The sequence below is a fragment of the Rhinopithecus bieti genome, unplaced genomic scaffold (assembly GCF_001698545.2).
Source record: "Rhinopithecus bieti isolate Rb0 unplaced genomic scaffold, ASM169854v2 scaffold_16604, whole genome shotgun sequence".
In the NCBI taxonomy this organism is placed as follows: domain Eukaryota; kingdom Metazoa; phylum Chordata; class Mammalia; order Primates; family Cercopithecidae; genus Rhinopithecus; species Rhinopithecus bieti.
Window position 1 is genome coordinate 527,021 of NW_016808859.1, and position 15,951 is coordinate 542,971.

The following is a 15,951-nucleotide window of genomic DNA, read 5'->3' on the forward strand; positions in this document are numbered from 1 at the left end:
AGTGTTGGGGGAGGGACCTGGCAGGAGATGATTGGATCATGAGGATGGCTTCTAATGGTTTAGCACCATCCCCCTAGTGCTGTGTTGTGATTGAGTTCTTAGGAGATCTGGTCATTTAAAAGTGTGTAGCACCTTGCCTTTCTCTCTGTCTTCCTCCTACTCCAGCCATGTAGGACATGCTGGCTTTCCCTTTAACTTTCACCATGATTGTAAGTTTCCCAAGGCCATGCTTTCTGTACAGCCTGCATAACTGTGAGCCAATTAGATTTCTTTTCTTTGTAAATTACCCAGTCTCAGGTAGTTCTTTATAGCAATGTGAGAATGTACTAATACATACTGGAACACATCCTGCCTTCAAATGCAATATCAATGTATTTACTCATCATTCTTGACTTTATATCACCGTGAAGATATTTTTCAGTTTATAACACATTTCAATGTAAACTGATTGGAACTAAGTAGCAATTCTGTGACAGACAATGTAGGGATTAGGACCATCATTTAACCTAGGAAGTAACAGTGTCTCAGAGAATCAGAATAGCTATTAAGATGCGGGTTTCTTAGAACAGAGTGCAATTTTTAAAACTATATCACACTTATTAATATTTTTAAAACATACGTAAAAAATCTGGCTTACATGAAGTTTATAATCTTATCTTCATAAAACTATACTTTTTTTTCTAGTTCTAGAAGTTTTCTATACTTTACCTTGGTGCCATAATATTTTCCTGACCCCTCCATGTAAAAATCACTGTTCCTCCACCTTCCAAGACCCTTTACCCAACGTATTTATCATCTACTTCTCAAGGTATCTCAGCTTTTACTATACAAGATGGCAAACTTCCCTTCCCATAAATGTCTCCACAATGAAGAGAAAAAGCCTTTTGCCTAATATACTTTCATTTTTTTGTTTTTCTTTTTGAGATGGGGTTTCACTCTGTCGCCCATGCTAGAGTGCAGTGGTGTGACCTCGGCTCACTGAAACCTCTACCTCCAGGGTTCAAGTGATTCAACTGCCTCAGCCTCCTGAGTAGCTGCGACTACAGGCGTGTGCTAGAATGCCCAGCTAATTTTTTTGTATTTTTAGTAGAGACGAGGTTTTGCCATGTTGGCCAGGTTGCTCTTGAACTCCTGACCTCAGGTGATCCTCATGCCTTAACCTCCCAAAATGCTGGGATTACAGGTGTGAGCCACCATGCCCGGCCACCTAATATACGTTTTAAGTACACTATCAATATTTCGGCTTCAACAATTATCACACTTGTAATTCTACATTTATTTGTGAAAACATTTACTTAATGTCTTTCTATGCCACCTTACTGTGATCTCTCCACTCTAATCCTTCACCCTGTTCATTTTGTATCCTCTCCACAGCATTCAGCACGTTGCTTAGCAAAGAGTAAATGCTCAATAAATGTTTTTGAAATTGAACTGACTATAATGACTTATTTCAAAATGTGTTATAAGTAATATTACATGATATGCAATTAAGACTAAAACTGCATGTACAGTTTATTTGGTAATAAGTGAGATAATAACTTCACCAGGTTTTAAATAAAGTTAACAAAAGAGGAACAAGTAAATTGCTTTCAGTGTAGGTTTCCATTTGGTTTTCAGGGCTACCCTCAGGGATAAGATCTGAGGCCTTTGAAGCAATAGGTTTTCTTTGCTTGGTTGGTTAGTTTCCCCTCATACCTTCATGAAACACAGAAAGATCTTTCACAAGGAGAACATAAGAACTTAGTTTCTTTTGGGGGCCTTCTAGGATAATCGTATTTCAGAATGAAAGACAACAGAAAAATAATATTAGCAAAGACCATATGGTGGCATGCAACAGAGGCTCAGTAGATGTGGTGACAGCCCAGCAGTGTCCTGGCTGGACAATAGTAGGAACTAACACCTTCCTGTAGTGAACTCTATACATGAGACAGTTTGGAGCCCCTGAGAAAGGAGAGATGATTTTCACACGAATGAATCCCACACATTTGTAGGTAGGGACTGTGAATAATGTTACCCACTGGGTGGTAAGGCTATTTAGATCACAAAAGAGACTTATGTTTTTGGAGAGGTAAATGAAGTCAGAGTATTTACCAATAATGAGATGAGATATGAAACTTAAGAAAACCCAGCATACATATTCTTCCTTTGCTGAAAAGAAAATTTTCACTTGACTGGCAAGTAATATGTGGCTAGAACAGTAAAATCTAGTACACTGGTGGTATTAATGACTGGGTATTAATGAGTGAATAACAACTTCTGAATTCCGAATCACCTGAGTTAGAATTCTGATTCTGTGTGAGGCCTTGGTTAATCTCTCAGATTCATAATTAACTAATATTTAAATTTGAGATAATACCTTTTAACCTAACCATGATATTAATAAATAAAATAATTTGCATCTGATATTTCAGAGTTCTGAATAGATAATTAGTACTCAGTTAATCTTTCCTTATTTCCTATTTCTCTAATCCTTGGATTTCCCAAATTGAACACTTCAGGGCATTTGGATTTCTGATACTTATATTCAAATAGCTATTTTAGTTTATAAAATAACAAGATGGTTTTATGTTCACAGTACTAAAATGGAATCACTTATGTTGTCACATATGGCAGAATTTCTTTTTTAAATCTAAATGATAGTACATTGTATAAACATAACACATTTTAAAATCTATTCTTCCATTGATGAACATTTAGATGATTTCAGTTTCTTGGATATTGTAAATAATGTTGCAAGACATGTGAACTGCAGATATCTCTCCAACATACTGATTTCAATTGTTTGGATATATACTGATATGGTTTGGTGGTGTCCCCACCCAAATCTCATCTTGAATTTCCACTTGTTGTGGGAGGGACCCGGTGGGAGGTAATTGAAACATGGGGGCAAGTTTTTTTCTGTGCTGTTCTCATGACAGTGAATAAATCCATGAGATCTGATGGTTTTAAAAAGAGGAGTTCCCCTGCATAAGTTCTGTCTCTTTCCCTGCTGCCATCCATGTAAGACGTGATTTGCTCCTCCTTGCCTTCCACCATGATTGTGAGGCTTCCCCAGCCACATGAAACTGTAAATCCAGTTAAACCTCTTTCTTTTTTAAACTGCCCCGTCTTGGGTATGTCTTTATCAGCAGCATGAAAACAGACTAATATTTCTACTACCTAGCAGTGGGATCGCCGGGTCATATATTATGTCTATTTTTAATTTTTTGTGGAACTTCTGTACTGTTTTCATAGTGGCTACACCATTATACATTCCACGAACAGTGTGCATGTGTTACAATTTATCCACATTCTCACCAACACTTGTTATCTTTTGGTTTTGTTTATTTTAATAATAATCATCCTAGCAAGTGCAAGGTGATATCTCAATTGTGGTTTTCATTTTCACTTTTCTGGTGATTGGTGAGGTTAAGCATTTTGTGATGTAATTTTGGGCCATTTATATACCTACTTTTGAAAAATGTCTAAGTATAACGCTTCAGTTATGCAACCTGGATAAGTTCTACAGATCTACTATACAGCATAGTGCCTATAGTTAACAATAACACATTGTACACTTAAATATTTGTTAAGAGGATTGATCTGAAGTTGTGATTTTTTTATTTTCAACTTTTATTTTAGATATAAGGGATTCATGAGCAGTTTTGTTATATGTGTATATTGCATCCAGATAGTGAGCAAAGTACCCAATAGGTCGTTTTTCAACCCACAACCTCCTTCCTCCCCAAAACAGTAGTCTACAGTGTCTGCTGTTCCCATGTTTTTATCCATGTGTGCTCGATGTTTAGCTTCCACTTGAGTGAGAACATGTGGTATTTGTCTTTCTTTTCCTGCATTAATTCATTCAGGATTGTGGCCTCCACTTCCATCGATGTTACTGCAAAGGACATAATTTCATTCTTTTTTATGGATGTGTAGTATTCCATAGTGTATATATATCACAATTATTTTTCCCAGTACACCATTGATGGGCATCTAGGTTGCTATTGTGAATAGCACAGCAATGAACATACAAGTGCACGTCTTTTGGTAGAATGATTTATATTCCTTTGGCTATATACCCAGTAATTGGATTGTTGAGTTGAATGGTCTTAGTTCAACTCTGTCTCAAGTTCTTTGAGAAATTTCTAAAAAGCTTTTCACCCTGACTGAACTAATTTACATTCCCACCAATAGTTGTAAGCATTCCCTTTTCTCTGTAGCCTTGCTAATATCTATTGTTTTTGCACTTGATATACACTTATTAATAATAATCATTCTTGTTGGAGTGAGATAATATCTCATTGTGTTTTTAATTTGCATTTCTCTAATGAGTAGTGGTGATGAATATTTTTCATATATTTGTTGACCGTGTGTATGTCTTCTTTTGAGAATTGTTTGTCTATGTCTTTTGACCACTTTTAATGGAGTTGTCTTTTTTTTGTTTTGTTTTTTTTTTTTTTTTTTGCTTGTTAAATTATTTAAGTTCCTTACAGATTCTGGATATTAGGCCTTTGTTGGATGCATAGTTTATGAATACTTTCTCCCCTTCTCTTCCTCTGTTGACAATTTCTTTTGATGTGTAGAAGGTCTTTAGTTTAATTAGGTCAATTAGGTTTTGTTTTACTGCATTTGCTTTTGAGGACCTAGTCATAAATAATTTCCCAAGGCCAATGTCCAGAATATTGTTTCCTAGGATTTTTTCCAAGATTCTTAAAGTTTGAGACCATACATTTAAATATTTTATCCATCTGGAGCTAATTTTTTTATATGGTAAAAGATAGTTGTCCAGTTTCATTCTTCTGCATATGGCTAGTCAGCTCTCCCAGCACCATTCATTGAACAGGGAGTTGTTTCCCTGTTGGTTATTTGCCTCAACTTTGTGGAAGATAAGATGGCTGTAGTTGTTGGCCTTTATTTCTGGGTTCTCTATTCTGTTCCATTAATCTATTTGTTTGTTTTTCTACAAGTACCATGATGTTTTGGTTACTGTAACCTTATAGTATTGTTAGAATTTGGGTACTATAACGGCTCTACAGTGCCTGGGCTGATTCTTTCTCATCTGAAGGGCTTGGTATTCTTTTAACTGTGGTCTAAGTTAAGTGTAGTCAGTTGTCTCCATTTCTGAATGCTTTTAGAGGGCCAATGCTCTGTACACAGTCTTTATTTGTGGCTGAATTCATGCACGTGGTTTTACATTGGGGTATGTTAGCAAAGTATGTTTGATGTTGTGGTTTGGGCTGTGATCTGAATGATGACAATTAAGGATAATGGGCAGTAGACAGGCTCTTACTCTGCCATGTAGCTTCTCTGTGTTTTTTTCATATTTGTGGCCATTCTCTGCAGTGCAGAGGAGAGAGAGAGGTGACTCCCTTACCAGGTCTGCTCCTGGGCCATGGCAGAACCCCCTTTGATGACTAGCACTGTATCCACATTTCTTTTGTTAGATGTTGTGAGCTGTGGGGCTTCCTTGGAAAGTGGATGGGGCAGGGAGATAGATCAAGCCTTTTCTGGGCAGCCCTGTGGAGGAAGGCATGGCCCAGGCCCACGGCAGCCCATGAAGTCATGCAACTTACTCCTCTCAGTGGTCTGAGGGTGTGGACTTTCCTGCTAGAGTACAAGCCTCAGATTATGGCTCAGTATTCCCAAGTTGCACACCATGGGGAACCTGGATCAGCTAGTGACTTCATCCTCTGGACTTCCAAAGTTGGGTTTTGAGTGCGCTGAGGGATTTGAAGTGGTGCTCCCAGGCTGCTGGGAACATACTCTGGAGGAGCAGAACACTTAGGCTGGGCACCAGAGGTTACTCTGTGTACACACTCTTGTGATGTGACCAGGCAAAGGCCTTGGAAGAGCTGACAGGGAGGAGAGCCTGAGGAAGAGATGTTTCCCAGTCTCCATAGAGGGGAAGCCATTCCTGACTTTCTCCTGGCTCAATGATCAGCTGGGGCTAGAGCTTCTTGGAGGGAGGTGGTAGGTCTTGGGAGATGGGCACCTATGACCATAATTTGCAGGAGCTGTGCCATGCACAAAGGCCTCTAGTTCCATGCCAGCTGAAGCTCTGTCTCTGTCTACTCTCTGGGTATATCCTCCTGTGAGTTCAAACTTTCATGGGAGTTCTGGGGCCCCCATTAGCTAGGATCTTAGAGGTCCATGGCAAGAGTAGGTGGCCTGATAGTCCCTTTCACTTACCCCTTCCCCAGGAGCTATTCAAGGCAAGGAAGTTGCTGTAGCACTCACGTACCTTGCATAGGATTCTCAGCCTCTACTCTCCTCAGCCTCAGTGTCTGTATCACATTTCCATCCACTCTCAGGTGATTTCTCTCCAAAGATCTCTTGAAATTACGTTAGTTTACTCCAACACTTGGCTTCTATTGGTGCGAATGGTGCTTCCTGGCTGCATTTAGTCAGCCTCTTTCCCCCGTTAAGTGTTCTTACACATACAAAAGAAGGAGGCAAGAGGAAACTTTGGAGGTGATAAATGTATTTATTACCTTGATTGTGGTTATGGTTTCATAGGTGTATGCATTTGTTCAAATCCAACGAATTGTACACATTAGATATGTGCAGTGTTTTACATAACAATCACCACAATAAAGCTGTTAAAGATATGTTCATAAATACAAACTCAAATATCTCTTTAAGAAAATGTTTTATTTTCCTTCTACTTACATAATATTTTAAACCATGTGATGACTTATTTCATTAACATTCATACACACTTCTGAATTCCATCTAATCTAACCTAAAATTCTGGTTAAATATACTTTTCTATATGACCAAGAAAAGAGAGATTATTGATAATTGCTGAAAGACTGCATGCTCTTTCTGGATTGCCTAGAAAACAGAAGCAGTTCTGAGATTTTCATAGTTGACAAGTCCTGAAGAGTTGATAACTCAGATGAATAACTAAAAAAAATTTAGACAATAGCAGTATTATAAAACCAAGTCAAAGTATTTCCTTCAGAGCTTAGGGTGAAATAAAAATATAAATCAACTAGGAAAACAAAGAAAATAAGATAAAATATTAAAAAGCAAACTTTGTATTCATTCTGGTTGCTTGCTTGGTTTCCTTGATTATAAGAAAACTATATTGGTGAATAGGCAATGTAGATTTAAAAGTGTTTGATGCTCTACATTTTAAAATTTGGATAGAAAAAAATCCTCTTATTAAAATTTGAAACAAGTACTAGTTAAGTTTCACACAAATGAAAGATTTAACCTAAATATGTTCCCTTGAATAGAATGAGTCTATAACTTGATATCCAAGTGAGATATTTATCACACTGAAACGTGATTCTGTTAGAAATCATTCGGTGATAATCAGTACATACTAGGCCGGCCCTCGGCAAACCATAACATATACTCTCCCTGGTTTAAATTCTAATAAGAGTTACAACTATAACTGTTACTCGCCAAAAAATGCTGCATGAATTGCGCCGGGTACCGTATCCACACTGGACTGTATTCCGTATGTCACTACTCACATAACATTCAATGTAAATTCTGTACCCTAGATTTATGGACCAGATCCTAACATCTAGTTTAGCACTTACAAAAATCTCTACATAGTTTAAATCATTTATTCTTCATAACAATTCTGAGATAGGTCTTATTATTATACTCACTTTACAAGTAAAAAAATAAACATCTTTAATTAATCTTTCCAAAATCTCTCAGCATGTAACTGATGCAACTGGTTTGAGCACATAAAAACTTTTCTGGCTGGGAGCGGTGGCTCACGCCTGTAATCCCGGCACTTTGGGAGGCTGAGGCGGGCAGATCACGAGATCAGGAGATTGAGACCATCCTGGCTAACACGGTGAAACCCTGTCTGTACGAAAAATACAAAAAATTAGCCGGGCCTGGTGGCGGGCGCCTGTAGTCCCAGCTACTCGGGAGGCTGAGGCAGGAGAATGGTATGAACTCGGGAGGTGGAGCTTGCAGTGAGCCGAGATCACGCCACTGAACTCCAGCCTGGGTGACAGAGCAAGACTCCATCTCAAAAAAAAATAAAATAAAAAAAAAAAAAAACAAAAAAACAAACTTTGCTGCTGTTCCATACTTTAACCATTACCTTATCGTTTTCTCTGTTAATGCTTTTTTTTTTTTTTTCCAGCATGTCTTTCTCAGTGCCAAGCACAATGCTCTGTAGGTATAAACACTTAGAAATTCAATATACTTACCCATAATTTATTCTATTCAAATTATTTCCATTGTATTAGTCAAAATTATGCATACAAATTTTACAGTAGTGAATTGATATGCACATAGAATAGTTTGAATGACAGACTGCATAAGTTAGAACTTGACTACTGCCACTTTTATTTTGAATTTTAAAACAAATTACATATTCTTAGAATACACTCTTATGTTTGTTATTCAGCTACATAAATTTCCACTCATTTAAAGATTCAAAACTTCTCTCCCTTGACATAATCACTCAGTTGACAGTAGTTTGACCTAGTAATCACTACAAAATGATCTAAACATACTCCTCCAAAATGTTCCTTTAAAAGAAAATTAAATCAATCTCAGTATTGAAACTGTATCACATGTGAAGTCAAATGTGTGTTTAGTTTTCCTGAACTTATGATTTTTAAAATTCATTTTAAAATATTTACATACAATACTCTGCATTCAAATTGAAACCTGAATACAGAAATCACCCACGAGATGAGTGAGTGCATAACGGGAAGAAAGTAGCAAGTGAAAGACGAAGTGAATTAATGTATTAAGTTTTAAATATTTATTATGAGTATGTTTCCTTCCTATTTTAAACACAGTTACTCTCCAGTAGTTGAGTAATGCAAAATGATGTTAATGTGGCAAATATTAAAATACTCACCAATATATATAAGGCATAGGAAAAAGTTTCAGCTTCTCAAGCTCTTTTAATAATATTTAGACTTAACTAGCAACAAATAGACTCTCATCTATCTATATTATTTTTCAGATAAGGAACCTTATTAATTTAGAAACATATGTGAAGACTGGCCCTAAATACACAGATAGATGTAAACATACAAACATACAGATCATTAAAGTTTGTTTCTTTTTGTATCTATTACTTTTCTATTACTATATCATGTGAAAAAGCATAGGAAGGTCAACATACTTTTTAGCCCATGCCTTGACTTATCCCAGTGTACACAACAATAATCAAGCTCTGTTCTATACAAGCAATATAGTAATGTTGTAAGTGGGGACAGATAGGCAGTTTAATGTTATTTTAATAATATATGGGTAATTAAAGGGTGGCAGTGCCCTTGTCATATAATGAGTAATTTTAGAGCTGTTAGAAAAAGTTAATAAAGCATATATTTTAAAAATATAGGAGTAGCCACTAAAAGTATAGCAATAAAATATATATTTCCCAAAAGTAGACAAAAAAGGATTAGAAAACTTCATTAATCTGTTAAAAAAGAGAAAATATACAGTATATTAAATAATAAGTAATGAATTAATAAATGAAACAGATTTGCTTGTAAAATTATGCCTAATAAATTTTTATAGTACATATTTCTACATGTTCAATATGCTTAGCAATCATTTACAGAGTGAACACAGCACTTGGTAGGACATAAGCCAGTCTTGGGTCCCCATTCTTGCCTTGACTCTAATTGGTTTTGTGCTGTGTGGCCCTAAACAATTCATCTCAACATCTCTCAGTTCCATCTCTCATTCTAACTGTAGTTCTTAGGTTGGTAAAAAATGTATGTATATAATATGAAAATATAAATACATACACACACACATATATTTGTATATGTTCACAATTTCCAGAAGTTAAGCAAAGGATTCAAATTCATTAATATATTTTCTAACACACATATATATCCTATACATATATATTAAATTTTTAAAGATCACTGTAGATTTTCACTAGCAAGATATTTAATAATTACCTTTTGAATTCTAAAATGCCTAACATAACATTTTCTGTTTGGAAATTTATGTCCTATATTTAAAGATTAAATCAAGATTTTTAAAAATGGGCTTTTGTGTGGAGAATTCAGACTAGATATGAATAACAGCAAAACTAGTTTTCATGCTGCTTCTTTCATCTCTGAATTGCAAGGATTCACAGCCTGAAGAAATAAAACAGTTAAACTATTAAGACTGTGGTGGAAAAACAAATACCTTGACAGAGAAGAGGGGATTGGACACAGGTGACTAGTAAGAATTGCCCAGCAGAACACATTTTTAGCTCCTTCCAATAAGTGTTGTAGTAGTGACTAGTCTGGAAAAAAGACCACTCTAGGTGCTTGTTTCCTATAGTCCTGACTTCTGTCAGTAATGACCAGGGATTTATAAGTTAACCCTCCAATGTACAAGTAAACCACTATACTGTTCAAATTATATGGCTAAAAGCACATCATATGTTAACAATTCAAATATGTCATTTGAAACTAAATCAGAACTACTGTGGAAAAGTATATCTGGTTACTAAGAAGACTCCAGATATGTCAGTAATTTTATGGCACAATCTAGTGATCAAAGGGAGGAAGTTCTGTGAAAGATTGGCATTGACTTGGCAAGCTCAGGTCTTTAAAAAGTAGATATTCTTCGTAGGGACTCTCACCATAAGAAGTATAAAGAAACCATAGAAGCAAGATTGTAAAATGAAGTGCCTATTAACTCCTGTACCCTTTTATGTATTATCTGGCTTTCCTCCTTGAGTGTTCTAGTCCTTTCTTTAATTTTATAAGAAAGGACAGTCTTCTAGATAATTATTTTCTTACTAGGAGTTATCATCAACACCAGTAACCCCAAGTCTGAAGATATAGGAAACTCTGTTGAAACAAAACTGTACATCATTACATTAGAAATTTCAACACACTTAAAACATATAAAAGATTTAGTTTCCTCTTGATGCATGTTTTTGATTGCATGTGTGTGTTTACAATATTTCCTATAAAAAATTCTAACTTCCTAAATGTAGGTATAATTCATGCCAATGTCACATTTTCTCAAGTTTTCTATGCTTTTGAATAACAGATTGAGCTAAGAGAATTTCAGGCTCACTGGCTACCTAGAATTACTTTTCCCTGCAGAAAAAAAAAAAAAAATACTTTTATCATTGCAAACTAAGCTGCTTCCTTAAAGACTGACTCTCATTCATAGCAATGTTGAGTATTGGATACGATATTGCAATTGAAAAGGGTATCAGTGGCCTTTGAAATTCTTATTACCCAGAAAATTTTTAGAACAGATAATTGTGCATCCTGCCAAAGTTAAAATACTGAACTCTCATATTTCTCTTTGATCTTTTATCTTTAACCTTTTATCTTTATGGTATTTTGGACATAAAGATTGGTGCCCCACAGATAACCAGTGCCATATCTTCCAAAATGCCTGTTTATGTAGACAAAGTCTCTATTTAGATCTCTTCTGCCAAGTGGAAAACATGTATACAGGGAGACTCTTTGTCAACGCACTTTATGTTTTCTCCAATTACTGTGCTAATTTTCTCTGTCAATTTTCCCTTCTAATGTGAAGGAAGAGCTACACCATTACAAGCAATGAGCCTCGCTTTCTCATACAACTTTTAAACACAAAAGAACAAAACTGATTCACAAGTAAGTTTTCTGAAGATTAAACTAAAGGAGAGCCCCCAAAAATATGAACTGTAATATTTGCTTATTTTTTCTTAAAAATTGTATGGAGAAAACCGTGGAAGTATAATTCTTAGCAACTGTTTCTGTCTGTTTTACTATTACTGCCATGTTTGCATATTCATCAGCTCCCCAGTTTCAGAAAAACAAACAAATAATCTGAACTGCTAGAGCCGCATCCTTATTGCACTTGTGTGCAAGCCACATTTGACAAACTGCTTCATCTTTTGAGTCTCATGCTTTGAGATGTTATTAAGAAAATAAAAAATTTTCAGTTTCTATGCCCCTGAGATTCATATGCTGTAGCAGGAATCTCCAGTGTGATTTGCATTTGAAGACTGGGCTTTTGGGAAGTAATTATATTTAGATGAGGTGTTCAGACTGAAGCCCACATGGTAGTATTATTCCTCTTATTGAAAGAGGAAGACCAGAGCCCGCCCTCTGTCATGTGAGGATATATCAAGAAAATGGCCATGTGCAAACCAGAAGAGGGTTCTTACTAGAACTAAATGGACTGGCACCTTGATCTTGGACTTCACAGCTTCTAGAACTGTGAAAAATAAACATTTATTATTTAAACCATCCGGTGTATTGTACTTTAGATTTAAAATTTTTATGGATACATAATAGTTGTACATATTTGTAGGGTGGTATTTGGTTACAGCAGCCTAAACTGACTAATAGAGAGTCCTCACATATCTACCCTTAAGAAAATACTTATATTTAAAGACTGTGAAAAAGATTTTGCTATTAGTCAGGTACTAACATTTACTACCTCTATAGATAATATTTTTTCTGGCTCCATCTCTCCCTTGTTATTGGATCATATTCATATAAGGTCCTGTAAAACTAGCCATTTTACTGATTTATCCAAAACTAGAACAATAAATGTTCTCAGAATTTTTAAAAACAATTTCTGTTTCAGTAAGATCTTACAATTAAAAAATTGCTTGTTATAACACAAATAATTATAACTATGACAGTGCATATTGAGCATTCCTAACCCCAAAATCCAAAATTTATAATTTTCCAAAATCCAGAACTTTTGAGTGCCAATAGGACACCAAAACTGAAAATTTCAGACATGAACACCTAGCACCAACTTTGTTTTATGCATAAAATTGTGAAGAATATTGTATAAAATTATGTTCAGTGTATGTGTATCAGATGTATATGAAGCTTAAACAAATTTTATGTTTAGACTTGGGTCCCATCTCTAAGATATTTCATTATGTATGTGTAAATATTTAAAAAATTTTGAAGAATCTAAAATCAGACAGTTTTGGTTTCAAGCATTTTATAATGAATAGTCAATCTGTATTTAAGTTTAAGACACATGAAATAATTATTAGGCTTTCATTTGAAAAACAGAAAAGCCTGTGAGAATAACATAATAATCTTTATAAAACAGCGACAATATGAAATATGTAACAAAAGACTGTGCAGGTTTTTTGTTTGTATTTATTTATTTATTTATTTATTTATTTATTTATTTATTAGAAAATCACCTGGTGTGTAAGAATAAAAATAAAACAGATTTTCGTTCCTGTTTAGAAAATAGATTATTTTTCTCTTTGATAGTCTTTTCGAACATGAAGTTATATTTTCAATATCTGTCTTTTCTGAGCCTGAAAGCCACATAACTTAGAAGGTGATCTTCCCTCTTTCTTCCCAATGTGCTCAAGGTTAAAGATCCAGCAACCTATCAATCATGGAGAAGGTTGTCCAGCAACCATCACCTCTCCCACTTTGGAGCTGACTCAATATATCAGTCCCAGGAATAACTATGCCCTAGATCAATTATTAAGACAGACAATTAAGACAAAAGAAAAAAAAAATGTTGGTAGAGTTCCCCGTGGGCAAAATGTGACCCATTATTAATGCAAAATTACTATAAAATCTCTTTCTCTCTCTATTTCTCCCTCTTTCATAATAATTTGTTATTGATACTGTTATTATTATTAGTCTTTGAAGACACATATTCATAAAAGCTTTAGGAGAGAGTTCATCATTGATCTACCCCACAAGTAATCTTGTGCTAAACAATAATATTGTGGTCTCTTTATACAGCCTCTTAGCAACATCTGGTTGGAAGAAAGGAAGAAATTTTAATGCAGGTTTTCATTATTTCAGGATCCTTGAGACAAAGACTTCTCAACTCATTTGAGAAGTGTTGTTTAACTGGTTCTTATATCTCAAGAAAGAGTTTATTCAGTTTTGTCATATTTAATCATTTGTGTTTTTAGGCTTGTGCCATCTTATTGGAGCCATTTCACAAGAAGTGGACAGATGAAATAAAAGTAAATGAATTTAAAAACAATTACAGCTCATGTCCCATGTCCATGATAGAGCCAACTGCCATCTATATCATGAGTGTCTAAGAATATATGCTGACACAGTTTGGATTCTCCAAGAAGCAGTATCTCAGAGGCAGTTTGGTACAGACTGAAGACATTTATTAAAGAATGCTTTTCGCATAAACACCTGTGAAAGGAATGGTAAAGAAATAGAAATAGGCAGTGGGAGTAGAGAGAGAGCTGTAAAGCAGTTAATTACAGAGGGAGCTCTGAAGCTAAATTGGATCAGCTGCATTGCTTAGCATTGGGCTGAAATGGCCAGACCTTAATATTTCTACATAGATGGGCAGCTGGATATGGGCTATATTCAGAAATATATGATACTAGACAAAGTGTCAGTGCCTGAAAGGACTGAAAGCTGAAGGCTGTTATCTGACAGCACTTTCAGTAGCTGGGACAAGATATCTTTCTCTGCAGAGGAAGTGGTGTCAATGCCCACTGTCCACCACATATGCTGTCCAAGGTTCACTGCAGCCACCTTCCATTTTGCTGTCTGCTATGATGCTATATTTTACATTCTTCTATAATGCTTGCACTGAATATTACTATTTCTCAAACTAAATTATTGTTTCACTCACAACTTGTATTGACTTAATATGTTATAATCCAAATTCCTCTTAAATATCCAAAGATAAAAAATATGTATAAATTCCTTGTGTACCTTATAATGAGGAGAGAGAGAGACCCTGTCATATTGTTTTATATTGTTTTATACTCAGTACCTGTTTTAAGAAAAAAACAAGGAAGTAAAACCAAAGATAGGAAGCCTGGTGCCAGGCCCAAAACCAGGCCTGGGTCTGCCTGGCCTAAACCCAGTAGTTAAAAATCAACTCATAACTTAGAAACTGATATTATTCATAGATTTCAGGCATTGTATAAAAGAATGTAGTGAAACTCCCGGCCCTGCTTTGTTTCTCTCTGACCACCGGTGCATGAAACCCCTGTCACGTATCTCCTAGATTGCTTAATCAATCACGACCCTTTCATGTGAAATCTTTAGTGTTGTGAGCCCTTAAAAGGGACAGAAATTGTGTACTCAGGGAGCTCGGATTTTAAGTCAGTAGCTTGCTGATGCTCCCAGGTGAATAAAGACCTTCCTTCTACAACTCGGTGTCTGAGAGGTTTTGTCTGCGGCTCGTCCTGCTACAATAAAATTATATAGGAAAATCACATTAAAGTTTAAATACAGTCAATTCTCATTATTCGCAGGAGTTAATTTCTATAAAGCCACATCCAACACTGAATTAGTTAACACTGGATGATCACTCCTTGAGAATACAGAGGATTAGATTTCCTTAAGTTTCTGGTTATAACATTCATCAAATTATCTATAAGGCTATGGTGATCAAAACAGCATGGTACTGGTACAAAAACAGACACATAGACCAACTGAACAGAATATAAAATCCGAAAATAAGATGATACCACTACAACTATCTGATCTTTGACAAACGTGACAAAAACAAGCAATAGGGAAAGAATTCCTTATTCAATAAATGGTGCTGGGATAATCAGCTAGCCATATGCAGAATATTGAAACTGGACCCCTTCCTTATCCATATTAAAAAAAAATTAAATCAAGATGATTAAAGACTTAAATGTAAAACTCAAAACGATGAAAACCCTGGAAGACAACCTAGGCAATACCATTCAAGACACAGGCATGGGCAACGATTTCATGACGAAGATGCCAAAACCAATTGCAACAAAAGCAAAAATTAACAAATGGAACCTGAGTAAGTGAAAGAGCTTCTGCAAAGCTAAAGAAACTATAAGTAGAATAGACAGACAACCTACAGAATGGGAGAAAATTTTTGCAAACTATGCATCTGACAAGGTGTAATATCCACCATCTCTAAGGAACTTAAACAAATTTACAAGAAAAAAAAAACAATTAAAAAGTGGGCCAAGGACATGATCAGATACTTTTCAAAAGAAGACATATATGTGTTCAACAGTCATATATATATATATATATATATATATATATATATAAT